We start from the raw sequence: 18,580 nt of genomic DNA, 5'->3' as shown, positions 1-18,580 counted from the left end.
GTTACTGTGTGCAATTGTACAAATACTTTACACATTGCCTTTGAGATAAGCCTGACTGCTTGTGCCAAGCTACCAAGGGGGTGAGCAGGGATTATCCTAGGTGTGTATCTCCATTACCCTGACTAGAGTGAGTGTCCCTGTTTGGACAGAGTGCAAACTGGCTGCTAACCAGAGACCCCATTTCTAACAGAATTCATGTATAGTTCAACCATGACCTCTTCTGAGATGAACAAGTTGTCAGGGAGCAAGCTAGCTTTTAAAGCTCCGTTGACCTGCCTACTCGTCATACACCATTTTCTCTCTAGAGGTTCCATGCCATAGATGGTCTCCTGCTTGTACCATTAGTGTATCGGTGTACCACAGCTTCTATGCTGGGTCCTGCTTTTGGATTCTTCTTCCTACTCTAGGTTTGCAAGCTTTAGTTATGCTCCAGCACTGCAAGATTCAGCTCTGTGAGAGGAGAGGGAAAGAGAGAGAGAGAGAGAGACAGAGAGAAAGAGAGAGAGAGAGGTACAAAAAGAGGCAGAGGAAGATAATGAAAGAGAGACAGAGAAACATAGAAAGAGAAAAAGTGTGAGAGAGAAACACTCATCAAGGACAGATTCTTACATCCAGTTCCTGATATGTTGGAACACTGATACATTTTTGGTCCTTCTGATTTCATGGATGAACATATTTAGATGTTGTTTGTCTACCACTGAACAGCAGAAAGTTTTGATACAGACTCTGTAAAATGTAAATGCTGTTTTTAGATAACCTTGGGCGCACATCATCCTGTGGCTCCATCTTTGGCCAGTTCAGCGGCTCCAAGGTTCAGTTGGATTCATCTGAACATTGTAGAATTCCCAAACACTTTCATGGTTTGGTTTACATTTTGACCAGTACAGTAACTGTGAACTAAGCTAATGTGATATATTTTATAAGTAGCCTCATGGATGTAGCCTTATATTGGGTTATTGCCTTGTGAATGCTGCTGATAACACTCTGGACAATTATTCTGCCTCCTTACTTATGTTTGAGCGTTATAATGTTGGAGCTTCTGCAGAAGAAGCAATCTCTGCTCTCCAGCAAGGCACCATAGATGCCGTATCAGAAGCTACCTAGTTAAACTAAGTAGCAACCACAGCATTCTGAGTTGAAAGGATCCAGGAGGCACTACTCAGAAGAAGGGTTTAAGAAAAGATCAAGGATGAATCAACACGTGTTCCATCCTGCTTTGTTGACTAAATTTATTGACCTAATCATGAATATTAAGAGCAGAAATAAGGAGGAAGACCAAAAAAGGAAAAAAGAAACAGAACAAAAAAGGCTGCCTCAATCCTTCCTGCTTAATTTTCTGCGACTAAACTGCTAAAATATGTTACTCTTCCTTCCTTCTCTTCTATAGAAATAAGAAGCATTCACCAGCCTTTACTGGATGAAAAATAAGCTTATAGGCAGCATAACCGCATTGCAGGCAGACGAGAGGTATTCATAGTCAAATACTGTAAGATCTCTCACAACATCTCTGAAATTTGTTGGGTGAGACTATGTCAATGTTATTGGTTCTTCTACCTTGTTTTGCTTAGTGCCTCTGATCCATCAGGCTCTGTGTGCCCTTTGTATATTCTAGCAGTTCTGATGTAGGAGCTTGTGGAATGTGCATTGACCAGGCATGTAGGAAACACTAATCCAGTCATAGGTTCTTTGGCCAAGGTACAAAGATGACACAATGTTGGTTTCAGGTACTAGAAATGTGCAAAGCCGATAAGTGGGGCTTGATTATGTTGGAATTCTGCAATAAATATATTGATTTTGTTATCCTTGATGATTGTTCTGAATACTACTTTATGCCATTGTTAGAAATGGGGTTTCTGTCTGGCTAAGGTATGCACCTAAGCCAGGCAGAACCCACCCACTCTAGTCAGGATAAGAGAGTTACACGTCCAAGATTACTTCTGCTCATCTCCTTGGTAGCTTGGCTCGAGCAGTCAGGCCTAACCCATAGGCAATGTGTAAAGCGTGACGCAGTATGTACACTACAAAGTAAACACAGCACTGAGCTATGTAAAAATAAACTGTATTGCACAAAACAGAATTAGACCAAACATTATATGTCTGAAATACCCTGCTACCTTAGCAGTTGTCAGAACGTTACACAGGTTACTAATACTCTGCATGGATAAGCAGTAGTCACATTAGAACACACAAGTAGTCAGAATTCTGCAACATAAGCAATAGTCAGGAATCACTTTAGGAAATGAAATGCACTTGTCATAAACATCTCATAAATATCCATAAAAGGAACATTAAAGAACATATGGCAAGTCATGCCCATAAAAGGAACATCAGCATATATATGTTGCACATCATAAAATAAACAGGTCAACATATCCCTCCACAATGTCCTTTTTAGGAACAATAGAAATGAGTATGTCCAAAAAGTACCTGTATTATGATGAAAAAGGCACTCCTAGTGCCAAGGAGATAAATATGGGGGGGCCCTGGTGCTCCTATGCACAAAATGGGGGCCATGTGTTGATCCTGGGGGGGGGTGGTACACACCCCCTCAGGGTTCATTTTGGAGTCGAGCCCCTCCTGGGGCCCACACCTCATCGGTTGCTGATAACTTCTGAGAGCCCCCCCACTGGTCGCGACTGACCCTCCTTTGGGGGGGGGGCCGAAATCACCTTAACCCTGATGCAGTATACTCTTTCCCCAAGGCACGGGGCTCCCAAGTGGGGGTTGCTGCCCTCCTGCCCAGCCATTTTACTCTCTTTGGTGGTCCAGAACGATGAGGCAGGCAGATGGGTTGCCTCCAGGGAGGGGGACCTCCCGAGGCCCTGTATCCTCTCAGCAAAGAAAGGGGAGGAGGGGCACCTTGAGCTCTCCTGAGCCCAGCGCCTCGCTTTCTCTAATGGCACCTGCACACGATGCTGGTACGTGAACTCCTCTTGGGCCGCGGTGGTGATGTGGACCCAGAAGTGGATGTCAGATGGTGCCCCGGGACGCTCTTCAGAGCGGGCCTCACCTTGGGGGCACTTAGGGAAGCGCAAGGGCGAGGTGCAGTGTGTAGCCAACGCCTGGGCTGCGGCGGTGATTCCCACAGTGACACGCTCGGATGCGCTTTCTTTTCCTGGGGCGCAGCAGTGTGGTTCAAGCCCTGATAAGTGCTTCCAAAGCACATGGCAAGAAAATGAAGGTGCCCTGAAGGCGCCATGACTTGAAGGGAGGCGCTCTCTGAAGTGCTAGCACTATGGAGAAAGCGCTCACAAGGCGCTATCTTTTCTCCAAGCAAGGGTGCTTCCCTAGGCTCCAGGAGGGGCCCAGCTATTGCACTCTTTGTGTTGTCGGCAGTTGCAGAGGTCAGGGGCCACAGCACCCTGTCCCTGGAGACTGAAAAGGTGGGGGAAACACCACAGGGCTAACAGGCCCAAGCAACAGGCCAGCACAAAGGATGCAGATGGTGACAGGTCCTCCTAGTGACCCAGCAGGTCACAGGTCAGCACAGCAGCAGCAGTCCCAGGTGGTCCTGGTGATTCCATTCAGCAGTGTCCTGTGTCCAGTTCCAGAAGTGTCTCTGGAGTCCCAAGAATGTCTATTCATGCCTAAATTGAGCGGAGAAATCCCCTGTACTTATACTCAGTTTACATTGTGTTTCACAGAGAGAGGGGAGATGAGGTACCAACCAGTTACAACTGGTTCTGGGAGCGCCCCGTCTCTCCTCCAGGACAGTCTCCAAACATCAGTTGGGGGTAAACAACCCTTTCGTGTAAGGCCAGCGCACAGCCTTTACAAATGCATGTGTTCCCCAACTCTCCCTTCCCTCAGCCCAGGAAGACTATTCAGTATGTAGATGCACCTCTGTGACACCACCCCCTCCGTGTGTATAGGCTGTCTGAAAAGTATGCACAAAGCCCAACTGTCACTTTGCCCAGACATGGATTGGAGTCAAGCTGCAAAACACCAGAGTTGTAAGCACAGAGAAATGCTCACTTTCTAGAAGTTGCATTTCTGCAATGATAATAAAAAATCCACCTACACCAGTAAGCAGCATTTCCAACTACCATTACAACATACCAAACATGCCTACGCTACCCCTCATAAATCAGACAATACCCCCTACACATACAGCAGGGCATTTCCAATGCAATCCTATGAGAAGGCAGCGCTCACAGCACTGAAAAACCAGGACAGGCCATGCAACCAGGCACATGTCCTGCCTTCTACATACATAGCACCCTACCCATAGGGCTAGCTAGGGCCTACCTTAGGGGTGACTTACATGTAGTAAAAAGGGAGTTCTGGGCCTGGCAAGTAAATTTAGAGGCCAGATACCTGTGGCAGAAAATTCCACATGCAGGCACTGTGCGGGCAGGCCTGAGGAAGGTTTGACAGGCTACTTCTGTGGGTGGCGCAAGCTGCGCTGCAGGCCCACTAGTAGCATTTAATTTACAGGCCCTGTGTATAGGGATACCACTGTACAAGGGACTTACAGGTAAATTAAATGTGCCAATCAGGTTAAAGCCAATCATACCAAGTTTACGAGGTAGAGGAGATGCACTTTATCACTGATTATCAGTGGTAAAGTTCCCAGAGTCATAACATCAACAAAAAAAGGGTCAGACAAATAAGGAAGAAAAGGCAAAACAATTGTGGAATGACCCTGTAAAGGGCAAGGTCCAACAGCCATGCACATTGCAAGTCTGTTTATGGTCTTTGATCTCAAGAGAGAAGATTCCGCAGTTGGCAGAATTTGGCCGTAACTCTGGATTACAAGCCTAAAGTGGAGTGGCCAAAATTCTGCCAACTCCATCAGTGGAGCGGAATTTACCACCCACCACTAGTAGAAATAGCACCAAGAAGCAAGCACACAGCAGAAATCTTGGTTATCTGGGCAAGTTGGACTGGGTCAAAGTAAGAATTTCAGGCCAACCGCAATGGGGTGCAGGGTGGATACAGGGACCAACTTTGTCCCATTTACTTTCTTACACAGTCCAAGTCCCCACAAGGAGCCTGAGCTGGAGCTTCATTTTGGTGGGCACCTCAGGGAGGTCGATGGCGGTGCAGAGAGCAGGTCGCTGTTTCGCTTCACGTTGGTGGAGTTGCTGGCAGTCATTGGTAACACGAGCTGTGGGCCGCTGCCAGAGTTCGAAGGGCAGAGACAGCAAAGAGCAGGTTGCTGTCAGAGCTTCTCATTGGTTGCTGATGCTGGCAATTGTTATTTGGAACAAAACGTCCACTCGCAGTCACAAAGAGCCACAATATTTGGATTTTCAGCTTTAGCTCAGATATTAGGCAGGTGAAGTACACTCTGGTGCCAGCCAAGGATCCAGGTGAGAACATCTTGGGGATCAGGATTTACTCCTGCAGAGGACAGCAGCGGGCAGATAAACCAACTGACCCTTGGTGTTGCTTCTGAAGATCATGGGTTCCAAACATGAAGGTCTAGTCTTCCTTCTTCAGACAACAGGACAGTCCTTCTGAACCTTCCACATGTCCAAGAGTGTTCCAACGAGAGATTTGCGGGTGCCATCTTTATTCCCAGTGCCAGCCTCTTTGAGGAGTCCCTCTACTTGTTTACCCCTAAACTGGTTCTGGTCAATTCTACCCCTTCATCTAGGTTCAACTAAAAAATGTCTAGGCTAACAAAAGACAGGTAGGCCAAGTTAATGGCTACATTTGTTAGTGACAAGTTAGGCAGCTTCAGAAGTCAGGAAGCGCTGGGCAAGCACAGGAAGGGCTATGTACAATCCCCACACCATCCTACTTCTCAGGAGAGGAACACCCTGCCCACATCGAAGAACCTTTTGTCCCCATGTCACAAAGGAATACACATCACATGACAGGAGAGCCATTCACAGACACTGGCAGAAAGGCACATTTCATTTAGGTAGAAAAATGTCAACTGTCTGAAAGTGGCATCATCAGAATAGCAACTTAAAATCTGAATTTACCATTACAGAGGATTTTAAGTAATTGAATGAGTGGAAGAACTATTTCTCTGTCTATTCTCAAACGTGCGTTATTATCTATTAAGTTTAATAAAGTAACACTGTGGTACTCTATGACAGAGACAGGACAGCCCTACAACAGTGAAAAATGGCTTTACATGTTTTCCCTATCAGGACATGTACAACCTAAGTACACGTCTTACTTTTTAAATAGCATGTACCCTGCCCTATGAGCTTTTAGGGCCTACCTTAGGGGTGACATATAAATATTAAAAATGAATGTTTAAGTATGTTTTGTGAGGTCGAAATGACAGTTTAAAACTACACTACAGGCTGCAGTGGCAGGCCTGAGACATGTTTTTTAATGTTAGTTGAGTGGGTGGCACAATCAGTGCAGCAGCCAGCTGGTAGCCTTTAATTCACAGGCACTGGGTACATGTAGTACCATATACAAGGGACGTAGAAGTAAATTGAAAGTAAATTAAATAGGTTAATTAAAAGTGCCAAATATGTGTATATCAAATGTATTATGTTTAAGGGAGAGAGCACAGGCACTTTACATCTGGTTTTCAGGGATAAAGTGCACAGTGTTCTAATGTCAACAGAATCAAGTTCATAAAAACAGGGAAGCAAAGGCAAAATACTAGTGGAATAGCATACCAAGGGCAAAGTCTAAGATATCCAAAAAGAAAAAAGAAATCTTATGGGGACCTCATTGGCCCACTCTAAAAATCCCAGACAATTAACCCTGGTCAAGTTTTTTGTGATGCATCAGATTAGCTTCCTTTTACTGACATTCAACGCTTTTAAATATATCATGTTAGATATAAACCAGTGCAGTGCAGTTTGTGTTTTGAACTATCTACTTAACCATTAGTCACCGTATTTTTTACCTTGAAACTACTGATGCATGGGGAAGGGTTTTCTGCCTCAGTTGCGGGGAACAGTGGAAGGTGCAGCTCCAGGCGGAAGGTGTGTGAAACACCACTAGCGGATTCTACAGAGCTTCTCATCTTTATTATATTATACATTGTAAGTGTTTATGTAGGAGTGGCCATTGTTTGTGTGGTGCACCCACAGAATTTTGCCATTGTTGTGTTTGCTGGCCTTAGAACTCTATGTACTTTTTTCCTGCCAGTTAGTGGTAAAGTGCCTGAACTCCTCCTTTCAACTTGGTGAAATTCTGTTTTCTCCTAACTGACAGATTTAATATACCTAGTGCCTATAAGTTAAGGGGTAATAGTAGACTGCAGCATCTATTGTACCATCGACTAAGGTGACAATTTAAAACATGGCATTACCATTGCAGCCTGATTGAAGCAGCTTTTAAACTACAATTCAAACTGTCAAAATAAACTCATTTGACAGGCCTAAAGCTTGCATTTAAATATTAATATTTAATGCAAAAATATGCCTTACTGCCCATAAGGCAAGGTGGATGATATGTGAAAGTAGGACATATAGAAATTTAGGGCCTGATTCTAACTTTGGAGGACGGTGTTAAACCGTCCCAAAAGTGGCGGATATACCACCTACCGTATTACGAGTCCATTATATCCTATGGAACTCGTAATACGGTAGGTGGTATATCCGCCACTTTTGGGACGGTTTAACACCGTCCTCCAAAGTTAGAATCAGGCCCTTAATGTTAAACATGACCATACAGTGAAAAGGTTCCAGACGCTATATTCACTGTAGCAAGGATGCCTGTTCCATAGGCAAAAACTAGGATGCAGTATTGAAGTTAATAATATTATCTCCAGTGAGGAAACCACTTGAAATATCATTTCTGGACTCTTTGCAATTTTTATTAAATTCCAATTTACTATTAAATATTATGGAAAAGACACTTTTAGAAAGTTACATTTTCCCTGCCTAAAGCCTCTAAAGGCAAATTTGCATTAGCCTGCAGCTGCAGCCCTCTGAGAGTTCGATCCTGTGTGTGAAAACTGCTCCCAGAGCAGGAGACAGAGGCTTGACTGTGGGAAGGTGCGTCTGTTCCTCTGCAGGATGACCATTGGAGCAGTGCCCAAGAACTTAATTAGCATCAAAGGGACTCCCCTGTCATAGGCAGGTATCAGGTGACACTTGGTCAGACCCTTTCTTCAGACAGCTAATCTTCAATCTCAATGTAGGAGGAGCTGCTCCCAGGTTTAGAGTGATCACAGAGGAGGATGTACTGCAGCGGGCAGAGTGACCACCTCAGGAGCTGGAGATCTGGGTTGGAGCCTCGGCGCAACATCCTGTGATTCTGGGCAAATCACTTAACCTCCCAGTGTCCATGGGTAGTGCCTTGAGACCCTCACAGGAGCTATATAAAGCTACATTTCAGAGGAGGGTGGGCTCATTTACCTGTGTACACCTCTGGGGAGGGTTCACAGGCTGTGCACAATGGTAAAAGGGTTTCATCAGCTTGACTTTATGCAGAGAGGGGCACTGTGGGATTGTTTGCTGTGCAGCATATAGGAAATACTGCAAAAGTGGTTTGGATTACCCCTGGAAACCTAAGTCCTATTGGGTAGGGAGGTGCCTGTAGTCACCCACTCCTACAAGCTGGCACAAGGCATAAATGTGGCATCCCTAGTATCCTCCTCAGAATACTACTGGACCTGTGAAAGAATCAGAAGAGAACTGAACCTGCTATCTGCAACCTGGGAAGTGCCCTGAGATACTGGACCTGCTCTCCCTAGTACCTGAGCCAAAGAAGTGCTTCCAGGGGTTCAACTACAGGGACAAAACAAGCTACAGGAAGTCTTGTCCTACAACTGCTCACCTGACCAGTTTCCAAATGGACCTGTCCCGGACCTGCCCCATTCCTTGCTTCTAGCCACTGTTGGAGTGAGTCTTGACCCACAAACACTGTCGCAAAGATCCAGGATCCTGGTGTGGGTGTCAAAGTGCACTCCTCCTTTCACCCATGAAAACCATGACTCCAAAGATCTCTGGAGGATCAGGACAAACCTGCCAAGACAACAATATGGTGAAGGTGCATTGCTGCTGGGCTAAAGATTTGCGTTTCTCGTGCTATGAGCTTTTCTGCGGCAGGACCTGATGGAAAAGGGATCCAGCCTCATGGGGCCCTCTTTAGTTACAACCTGCACCCTTGCCACGCTGGAGGAATCCGAGCTCCAAAACAGTTATGAAGTCTAAATGTAGAATTTCTCTGCTACAAATTTCAAATGTTCCCACTTGGAGCTTTTCCAACCAAAGTCAATGGCTTAACTAGGGCCATGTCCAATGGCTATCCAACGTCATGGAGAGCTCCTTGGCCACAGTCTTCAGCATTTCCCTATTGAGGACATTTAAGTCCCATTTCAGAGACTAAAAGCCTGATTTTGAGTTTGGTGGAGGGGCTGCACCATTATAAATGTGACGGATATTCCATCCATCATACTACTATCGCCATAGACTATAATGGGATTGTAATAGGACAGACAGGATTTCCATTACATTTGTGACAGAGTAACCCTCTTTGTCAAACTCTAAATCAGGTCTTAAGTCTGAACTTCTGACCCAGTCGAACCTGATTTTTGTGTCTAACCCATTCTCCATCACAGTCAGCAGATCCACACTCCAAGGTACTGGTCAAGCACAACCAGATACCATGATTGGTCCTTGATACTTTTTGGCACTGTTGTTTATTTAAACCTTTAAAAGTTCATACCTCCACTTCACCTAATTGGACTTTTGTTTTTGTGATGTTATTTATTGGCATTCTGTGTTTCTACATTGTCTTGGGATATTCTTTGTGTTATGTTTGGACTTTATTACTGTTTTGGTACTGGGTAAATACTTTACATCTTACCTCTAAGCTAAGCCTGTCTGCTCTGTGCATGGCTGTTAGAGGGTTGAGGTCAGGTTTATTTAGTGACTTTAGTGATTCACCCTGAGCAGGACTGTGATTATTACTCAAGTGGGTTAGTTACCCCATCAACAAATACTCTCAATTTATTACAGTTTGTCAACATTTTAAAAACACAAACCATACAAACAGATATATACTAATGTGAAAAAGTAAAAACAATACAATGTAATCAAATAAAGTGGATCAATTCAAAGAATTATAAAACAATAAAAATATAACAATATAATCTAATAATAGAGCAGATAAGCCCTAGTCTACTGAACTACTATAATTTATTGAATGTGGCTTTCGATTACCCAACAGGTCATTTTGTCACCTAGTATCCTCCATAGCAAAACATACCTATGTTGCTTGTCATCTATCATCTTCATGACTGTGCTTTGAAGGCTATCTGCCTGGATGTCAATAGAAATATTCTTAATAACTTTAAGGCTTACTCCACGATCTGAGGTTGGACAGCAGATTGAAATTCATGAGCCAAATCCCACTGGCTTCTGGGCCACTGTGTGACCAAAACAAGATAAACGTCTTGCTGTGTCTTCTTTAGTAGTACACTTTCCTACTGCATTTCAATATGCTTACTTTGAAAACCATCCCTTTTTGGTCAGGAGGTTGCTGTTCTGTCTATATGCAAAGAGCCTATGGCTAGTTTTAGCATGCCTTAAAACTCATCCAGCTTCACCCTGATGTTAATTACTTCACTCTTGGTCTAGTTATTTTTGAGTCTAGCAAGCTGCAGTTCCGTGTCACTCTTGTAAGTTTTAGTTATCATTCTACCCCACAAGCACAAGTTCTTCTTCAGTCCAGCAAGGACTAGTTCTGCTCCAGTTCAGAAGTTCCAGTTCTATTCCAGTTCTACTGGCTAAAGTCTTGTTCCACTCTTGGAAGTGCCAGTTCTAGTCTTCTCTAGTTGCAACTATTCAGTCACTAAAACATCTCAAATCTTGTGAAGTTAGTTTGACCCCACAATAATGACCTGCAATCAATAAATTGAGTTAAGTAATTAGGGACACATAGTTTGACTTGGCTGGATTTGCCGGGGGACGGACTTCAATTCCCCAGTGTGACAGTGGCAGGCAGGAGGGCCTCAACATCATCTTCACACCCACAAGTGCTTTAAAGGCGTACACTGGTTCCTGCTGCAGAGGATCCTCGCGGGGCGTGCCTGGGCAGAGACCGGGCCAAGAGCCGGCCCGTCTGTGCCAGTCCACTCCCAAACGTTACCGGGCCAGGTTATTGCTCCCCCATGTTTGCTCCCTGAAGTCCGCTACAATCTAAGAATTACTGGGTAAGCTATATACGTTGTGCGGTTGGCTTGAATTTGAGAAGTAGAGTGAGCATAATGGGCAAGTGCAAAATTCCTGGGAACACCCTGCCCCCCTCACAAGCCAACCAGTATTGATGCTATGCCTGAAAGAGCTATTGGGATTGAGACCACAGAAGGTGCCCTGGCAGAACGCAGGCTATCCCTAGGGTGCAACAGTGGTGTGAGGGGAAGCAGTCAGGAGGCTGATGAGGTTGTCTCCCCAAAGAGTGGCCAATGGTCAGGCCCAGGGGGGTGAGTGCCAATAAACAGATCTCAAGATGTTTTCGTGGCCGTAGTGATCTTGCTATGGCAGGAGATATGCCTGTAAACAACATCACTGCCATTATGTCAGTTCCAGCATTCAACAGCAGCGATAATTGCAACAACGAGCCGATGGCGTAAACGAAGAAGCCAAATAGCCAAGTATTAAACCAAAACTCTCAGTGGGAGGGAAGAGCGCAGCCTCGAAAAGCTTTGGCAATTTTACTATGGAGGATATTTGCACAGACTTTGTGACTAATTTTTGAAAGTCATCTACGACCATTAATGGATCGTTTAAGCACTATTGAAAATCATCTATCATCCTTGGCCATACTTCATTATATCTTGGATAGGCCTAGGGGGAGACTCCAACCGCACCTGTATCTATTCCTGGGACAGAACTGGGCAGCTTATATCAACTCTGTCAGAACCAATCAGCAGTTCAGAATTTAAAACCTGCAAAGGCTGGATATGGCCTAGCACAGGATGCCATAAGCACTGAGGCTGAAGTAAAAAGTAAAAGTCTGGGAAGCCCAGACAGTGGGTGAATCCCTAGTAGACATACTGTAAGGACTGCAAACCAAGCAAACTGGGCCCCAGTAACACAATCCAGTCTTGCCCCATATTCTATGGTGCTTCACCTTCCACTGGACGCATGTCGCTATGTCTCGTGCCGGCAGGGGTGCAGTCCCTGAAAGGAGGTCAAACTGAGTTGAGAAACCAGGTCCACAATAAGGTGCTACATAGGTTTTGTAGGTTTAAGAACTTTAACATTGCGGGGGCAAATGAAATTGTAATGATTCATCAAATCAGTTGGGTTGGTCCTTTGAAGAAAGACATAGGAGGAGACTGTCTAGTAGTGACCTTTAAATCTCCAAGTTATGTGGAGAAACTGTTGGAGACTGATAGCAGCATGAGGGAAAAAGCTGCAGATGTAGTGGCTTTGCTGTTGGGCTATTTCTATAAGCCTATGAAAAGGGAGCAAAACCCATTCCTGCCACATCATTTGTACCCTCAAACATCACATCTGGTCCAGAACATACCTTGCAATAATAGGTTTGTGATGTTGGCAGACTACAATGATATTGACTGACTTGGGAAGTCTAGATCAACATGAGACCCCTCACTTCGTATGGACTCGGAGGCAGAAGTGCCCTCTTGAGTGTCCCCCAACAGGCTTATACTCATGGGGAATTAGTAATTGGGGGGAAGGTATTGGGCTGATGGGAGTGCCAACTAGACAGAAGACCATTCCAAAAACTGGTTTCACTACTGCGGAATGGGCCCCCTCCGAATAGTGAGTTGGGATGTTGCAGGAATTCAGGCCAAGACGGCACTTCTGGACTGACAAGCGTTCATGAATTTTTATGACATACTGGTTTTTCAAGCTACTTGGGAAGTTAGCCCCGTAGCCTTTGAAGGTAATCAGTGCTTTAATGTTTCAGCCATTCCGTCTCGCTCAGGATGAGCATCTGGAGGTTTATTGATTTGGGTTTGTTTGCTTCTTGGCGGGCTGGTAACGGAGAAAAGAACCCCCTGTAGTGACTGCCAGGTGGTTCTTCCTAATGGGGCGCTTCCTCTACATTTAGGGAATTTTTATAACAATGATTTTAGCAATGTGCCTATTCGTTGTATTTTGGGGTTGCATGGTTCTATCTCACAAATTGTGGCTCTAGAGGTCAACAGATATATATTTTTCTTGGTTGGGAACTTTAATACCAAATTTCTAATATTTGCATGGGGGGTGTGGATGGGTATATTGGCGGGGACCCAAGAGGGAAAGAGTTGGACGACTTTCTTGTCCCACAGGATTTGTATGATGCATTAGATTTGGTATGGACCAGTGAAGTGAGGAAGCCCACATATAGAGGAAGGAGCTGTGCCTCAATAATTGATTATATTTTGTGTCTCGTAATTTAGCTAATTATCTGTTAAATGGGGATGTTTTCAGTACAGACTACGGGGATCATGATCCCTTAGAATTAGCTCCTGACCTTCGGTAGGGAGAACCTGAAGACCCTCGCAGGCCTTAGTAACTCAACAATTTATAACGATGATCTTATACGTTGATGGAAGTTGCCTGACCCTGTGACTCATCTAGGTAAGATAATTACTGAGAATATTGCTCTAGTTATGGGCTGTTTGCAGGAGGGGAGAGATGGTAGCAGAAAGATAGTTAAAAACTTTGTTGCTTTCTGTTCCAGTGTTCTTCGGTCACTTTTTAGACCAGGCACACCAGCAAAGCGAGTTCTGCGTTGGTTTGACAGGCAGTGCTTGAAGGCAAATCGGTTGTTGTGGAAGGCTCTTAGTACTCACCTGAGAGACTGGGCTAACATAGCTTCCCTGCTGAAACTGTATAAAGCAGAGACAACCAGGAGGATAAATAAAATTAATTTCCATCATTGGGATACACTGTCTGGCCTGGCTTATTCAAAAGATGGTAAAAATGTTTGGAGAACTGTGTCTAATAATCGGTCTTTAGATCAGACATCGACATCCATCAATTGTCATATAAGTGAAGTAGCCTGGAGGCCCATTATGCGGCAATTTATCAGGCACCTGCTTCATTAATTATGAGGCCAAAACTGTTGATTCTTCCCGTATTAATCAAGTCTTTGGCTCAAGAAGTAACGCTGCCATGCAACAGAGTAAGAGATGGTAAAGCTCCTGGCCCTGATGGGGTCCTGTTGACTTAATCAAATGTAAAGTAGATTTATGGGCACCCTTGCTGGCAAACGTTTTTAATAACTTAAGTGGTGATAGTTTCCCTTCTTCAATGAGGAGTTTGGTGATCATCCCTGTTTTTAAAAAGGGCAATTGTTCTATGACGAATTACTGTCGCCCCATTTCGTTAATAGACATACCTGCCAAAAATTTGGTAGAGTTATCTGCAAGAAATCGGATTTTAAATGCATGTCAGTATGGATTTCTGGCTGGTATTGGCACAGTCGAACAATGCTTAAATTTGAATTTAATCATTGGGATGCACACAGTGACGAAGGAGTCCTCTATATATCTAACCTTCATGGACCTGTCCATGGCGCTCGATTGAGTCAACCGGTTCAAGCTGTCCAAGCTGTGGGACTTGCTTATTGAGATGGATCTGGACCATAATTTAGTGAATTTGTTAATAGCCTCAGACACTAACTCAAAAGCTAGGGTCTGGCTTGGTGCTAAATGATGAGGTTTCATATGAAATAAACATTAATTGGGGAGTCTGTCAAGGGTGTATTCTTGCCCCACTGCTATTCATTTTATACGTTGATAAACTTGTCCCTGAGCTTAATGTGAGTACATCAGATGTTCCTTAAATCAATGGCATCCAGATACCAGCGTTGTTATATGCAGATGATGCCATACTTATAGCCCGTACTCCTAAAGCACTGCGTAAGTTAGTGCACTCTTTTGTGCACTACATGGCTACTCTGTATCTGACAACAAATTATACGGAATCGTATACTATGACCTGCAGCCACAAGCGTATTAAACCAGTGAACATCTCTGTGGGTGAGCATCGTCTCACAAGGGTGTGTCTTTTAGTGCAACAGGTTAGTGGGTATCACATGTTGCAACAGGTAGGGTGAAATTGGCTAGAGCTGTGGGTGCCTGTCTTAATTTACCTTTTCCAATAGGGGGGGTGGTTGCACCGATTGTACACATTTACACCTCACACTGTGTCCCTATAGCAACATATGGGAGGGGCTTTGGGGTACAAAGGAATAGGAGACAACACGGGGTTAAGAAAACTGCTTTTTGAGGAAAATACTAGCAGTATCGCTCTCAAGTCCCCATTATGTCTGCCATAGGGAGTTGGGGTTATTTATTTAACTGACCATATTTGTATTAAACCCCCCCATTGTGCCTTTCTGTTTGGAAAAAAGAGGAGGCATCTGTTATTAGGGCTATCATAATGGATTGTTTGATGTGCAACAAGGGGTCCTTATTCCTATGGTTGGGGTACGTCAAAAGGTTCTCCACAGCAATAGGCATGCCTTATATCTACACAGATAGGGAATCTTGTGCCGAGGTGGACAGTGAGTTGGATAGGGCTTTATTATTAGAGCAGCGTCAGTTGGAAAGGGAAAACACTGAAGGCAGGAAGCCATCTTTTTTTTATCTAGCTCCCAAAGTATCTCCAACTAGCCCTTCTTTTTGTGATTTTTATACATTTTTTACTAGAATATATTTGATTCTTTCTTTAAGACTTAGGAACCCCTCGCATTCTTATACCTCCTGCAACTCCCAGACAAAGAGACGTGTCATTGTTTTAGTGATTTTCTTTGTTTCGCTGTGAGATCACGTAGCACTATGCTCCTGGAATAAGTGTTTCACTTGACTATAATAATGCTTAGTCTCATTTTATTCCTGACCTGAGTTTTTGTATTGTGTAAAGAAAGTTTTAAAAAAATATTTTAATATTTAGGTATATATGAGCAAATATGTGTTTGTGGATTTATGTGCTTTGTGCTTCTAATATCCAAGAATGAACCAAATAAAGTTGTATCTTATCTAAACTGAAGTTAAGTAATTGTATTACTAATTATTTATCAGTCCAGTAAATTTACATATCAGAAGAATAAGATACAAGATTACAGCTGGCAGACTGAAATATCTCAATAAGTAATCTAATCTAGTTTCGAAATTAAAGTATGAGGATGGCTTCTAAATTATAATATGAGGTTGGTTTCAAGAGGGGGTCTGAAGGAAATTCAGAAATGCCAGAAGGTGTCAGTATAATGAGGACTTCAGTAGATGTCTTCCAGAATTGGAATAAGGGTTTAGCATAAAACTTCACATTTGAAAAATAAAGAAAGCAGAGAGCTCTGTAGCCCTCAAAGGCTAAGGGAATCTGCTCTCTTCCAAGGCTAGAGGAAGTCTGCTCTAACTTCTAAAAATGTGAACATTAATTAAAACAAACAGAAGCTTCAGGAACATTCGTATTTCTTTCCATGTCACATGGAACCAATCATCTTTCTTCTCCTGGTAAGCATTTGCAACATTACCCAAGTTTCCCTTCCCAAAGAAGTCCACACAGATGCTGCAACATTGATTGTCTCCCTGTTCCTCATACACAATGAATATGAGGCTTCATCTGCTTTATAGGTCTTCAGGTTTTTTCCAAGATCTCTCTTCTCAGGCCTTACTATCAGTAAAGCAATACATACAACAATACTCTTTCTTCCCAACTAATGAAAATATAGGAATACACCTGCAAAAGAACAAAACACGTTGACCAAGCAAAGTACATTTCAAAATGAGGCCTTTAGTCAGTAAAAGTAAGCCTGACAAATGTCTATTTTGAATACATGATTATATATTCACAAATATAACTCTCAAAATAAATGCAAACATGAATAATAAATACATGTTTACTTATAAAATATAACTTGAGATATAACTATAAAACATGAATAATGAATACATGTGAGCATTTTAAATTAGCATTAGTTTCTCAGTGATTACGTTTCATTATTGCATTTAAATGTTGCATACATATAATTATTATAAAGGCATACGGTAAATTTAATGTCAAATACAAACATAAAATTTGCACATTGATGACAGGTAAAGAATGGAGTCTAAATTGCACTACTCCACATGACAGAGAGAATGTTGCTTTACAAAAACGTTGTCCTGTGAGAAGGAGGAAAATGACAGCTCTCTATGTCCAGTTCTTGATGACCACAAGTCCATGGGCTTGACGGTTCATACTTTCGCTTTGAGGGAGTCATTCCAAGGCAGGTTGTATGACAGAACTTAGCATTCATTCACCACACATCCCTTTACAATGCAGTCCCTACCAGGACTGCAAAATTACCATGCATTACTTTACCACGCAAGTCTTTACAATGACCTGCCTTTGGGGAAGCTTTACTTTGGAATAGTATAAATTACTATTTCAACTCCATTCTTACAAACAGTAGGGAAGGCGATGGACTTGAAAATCCAACAGCCGTCCAACTGTGTGCCCCCTAAGACAAGTTGTTGTAATGACTTGCATGGTAAAGTAATGCGTGGTAACATCACAGTCGTGGTAATGACTGCGTTGTAAAGGCAGGTTGTGGTTCTGACTGCGTGGTAAAGGCACATCCAATTGACTGTTCCCTAACCATATGTCACCATTACATGTAATTCCACCATATTGGCAAAACATCCACTTTTGCAAATGCACTTTCCCAGGGCAATACATCCCCAATCCCGTCTGTGAATTAAAATGTGGGCTTTACACACGCGAATGGCTTTGCCTGAGCACATATGCTGAGTTTTCGTGCACAAAAGGCTTGCTGTTATCAGGTTTAGAAAGTCAACTTCCATGGACTAGAGATTATTGGTGAATCATGAGCCATCACATTTTTTCACTGAGAGTTATTACTTTGACAGGTCAATGTAGATAAATTATGATGATTTCTTATTTATTTGCAGAGAATCCTACTACCAGTGTGCATCCATCTCAGTCACTTAAATCAAGCAAGCACTAGTACAGCGTATTGGGCCACAATATTGCGGTCGAAATATTGACCTGAATAGATATCATAAACATAATATTGACTTCCGAAATATCATCGCAGCAAAATGAATAAAAGCAAATACATACTTACCTTTGTTATAGTTGGATAGTTGATATGGTGGCCATGATACATCTGCAGGTCTATAAATTGACAGCGATGTTGTGACAATTTTCTAAAAAGTCCTTCATGGAGCCAATATTTTTATAACGTTTTTTACAAAGATTTGAAACAAAAATAATGAAAGCAATCAGTTTTTGCTTAATGTGAATAGAACTATTTTGTTTCTGAATTCGTGTGAGTAGACTTGGAAATCAATTCAGAATTTGCCCCTGAAGCTTATTTAGTAGACATATTACACCCTCCAAATCAATGTTGCCCACAATCATAGAACTAAAGAAGAGCATCTCTGATAAATTGTGTGAAGTTTTTAATACGGAAATTGTGCGAGTTTCGCAATGGTTGTGAAGATTAATAAAGCCAGTTTGCAAGAAACCTATTCTGGATAAGATGTTATATAAGGAAAAAAATGTAAGTAAGATTCGCTTACAGTCAGAACCTTCTCTAGAAAAAATGTTTTGCCAAAAAATAAATCTTCCACAATTGTTTGCAACAATATTCGTTGCATGCAAAGATTAGTGAAGCTTGTAAACTTCGCATAACTTTAGGATCAAAATTTCAATTTCGCCTGCCCTTTAATGGTTAATAC

At 42.9% G+C, this 18,580-nt stretch overlaps 1 protein-coding gene across 1 annotated transcript in view; it reads left to right on the top strand.

Moving 5' to 3' along the window:
- LOC138249256 (putative gastrointestinal growth factor xP4) overlaps positions 1-18,580 on the top strand; it is a 58,433-nt gene that overhangs the window by 16,203 nt on the left and 23,650 nt on the right. The gene's annotated exons all lie outside the window — the stretch shown is intronic.

The sequence above is a fragment of the Pleurodeles waltl genome, chromosome 8 (genome assembly GCF_031143425.1).
Source record: "Pleurodeles waltl isolate 20211129_DDA chromosome 8, aPleWal1.hap1.20221129, whole genome shotgun sequence".
Classification (NCBI taxonomy): domain Eukaryota; kingdom Metazoa; phylum Chordata; class Amphibia; order Caudata; family Salamandridae; genus Pleurodeles; species Pleurodeles waltl.
This window is presented reverse-complemented; position numbering and strand designations above follow the sequence as displayed.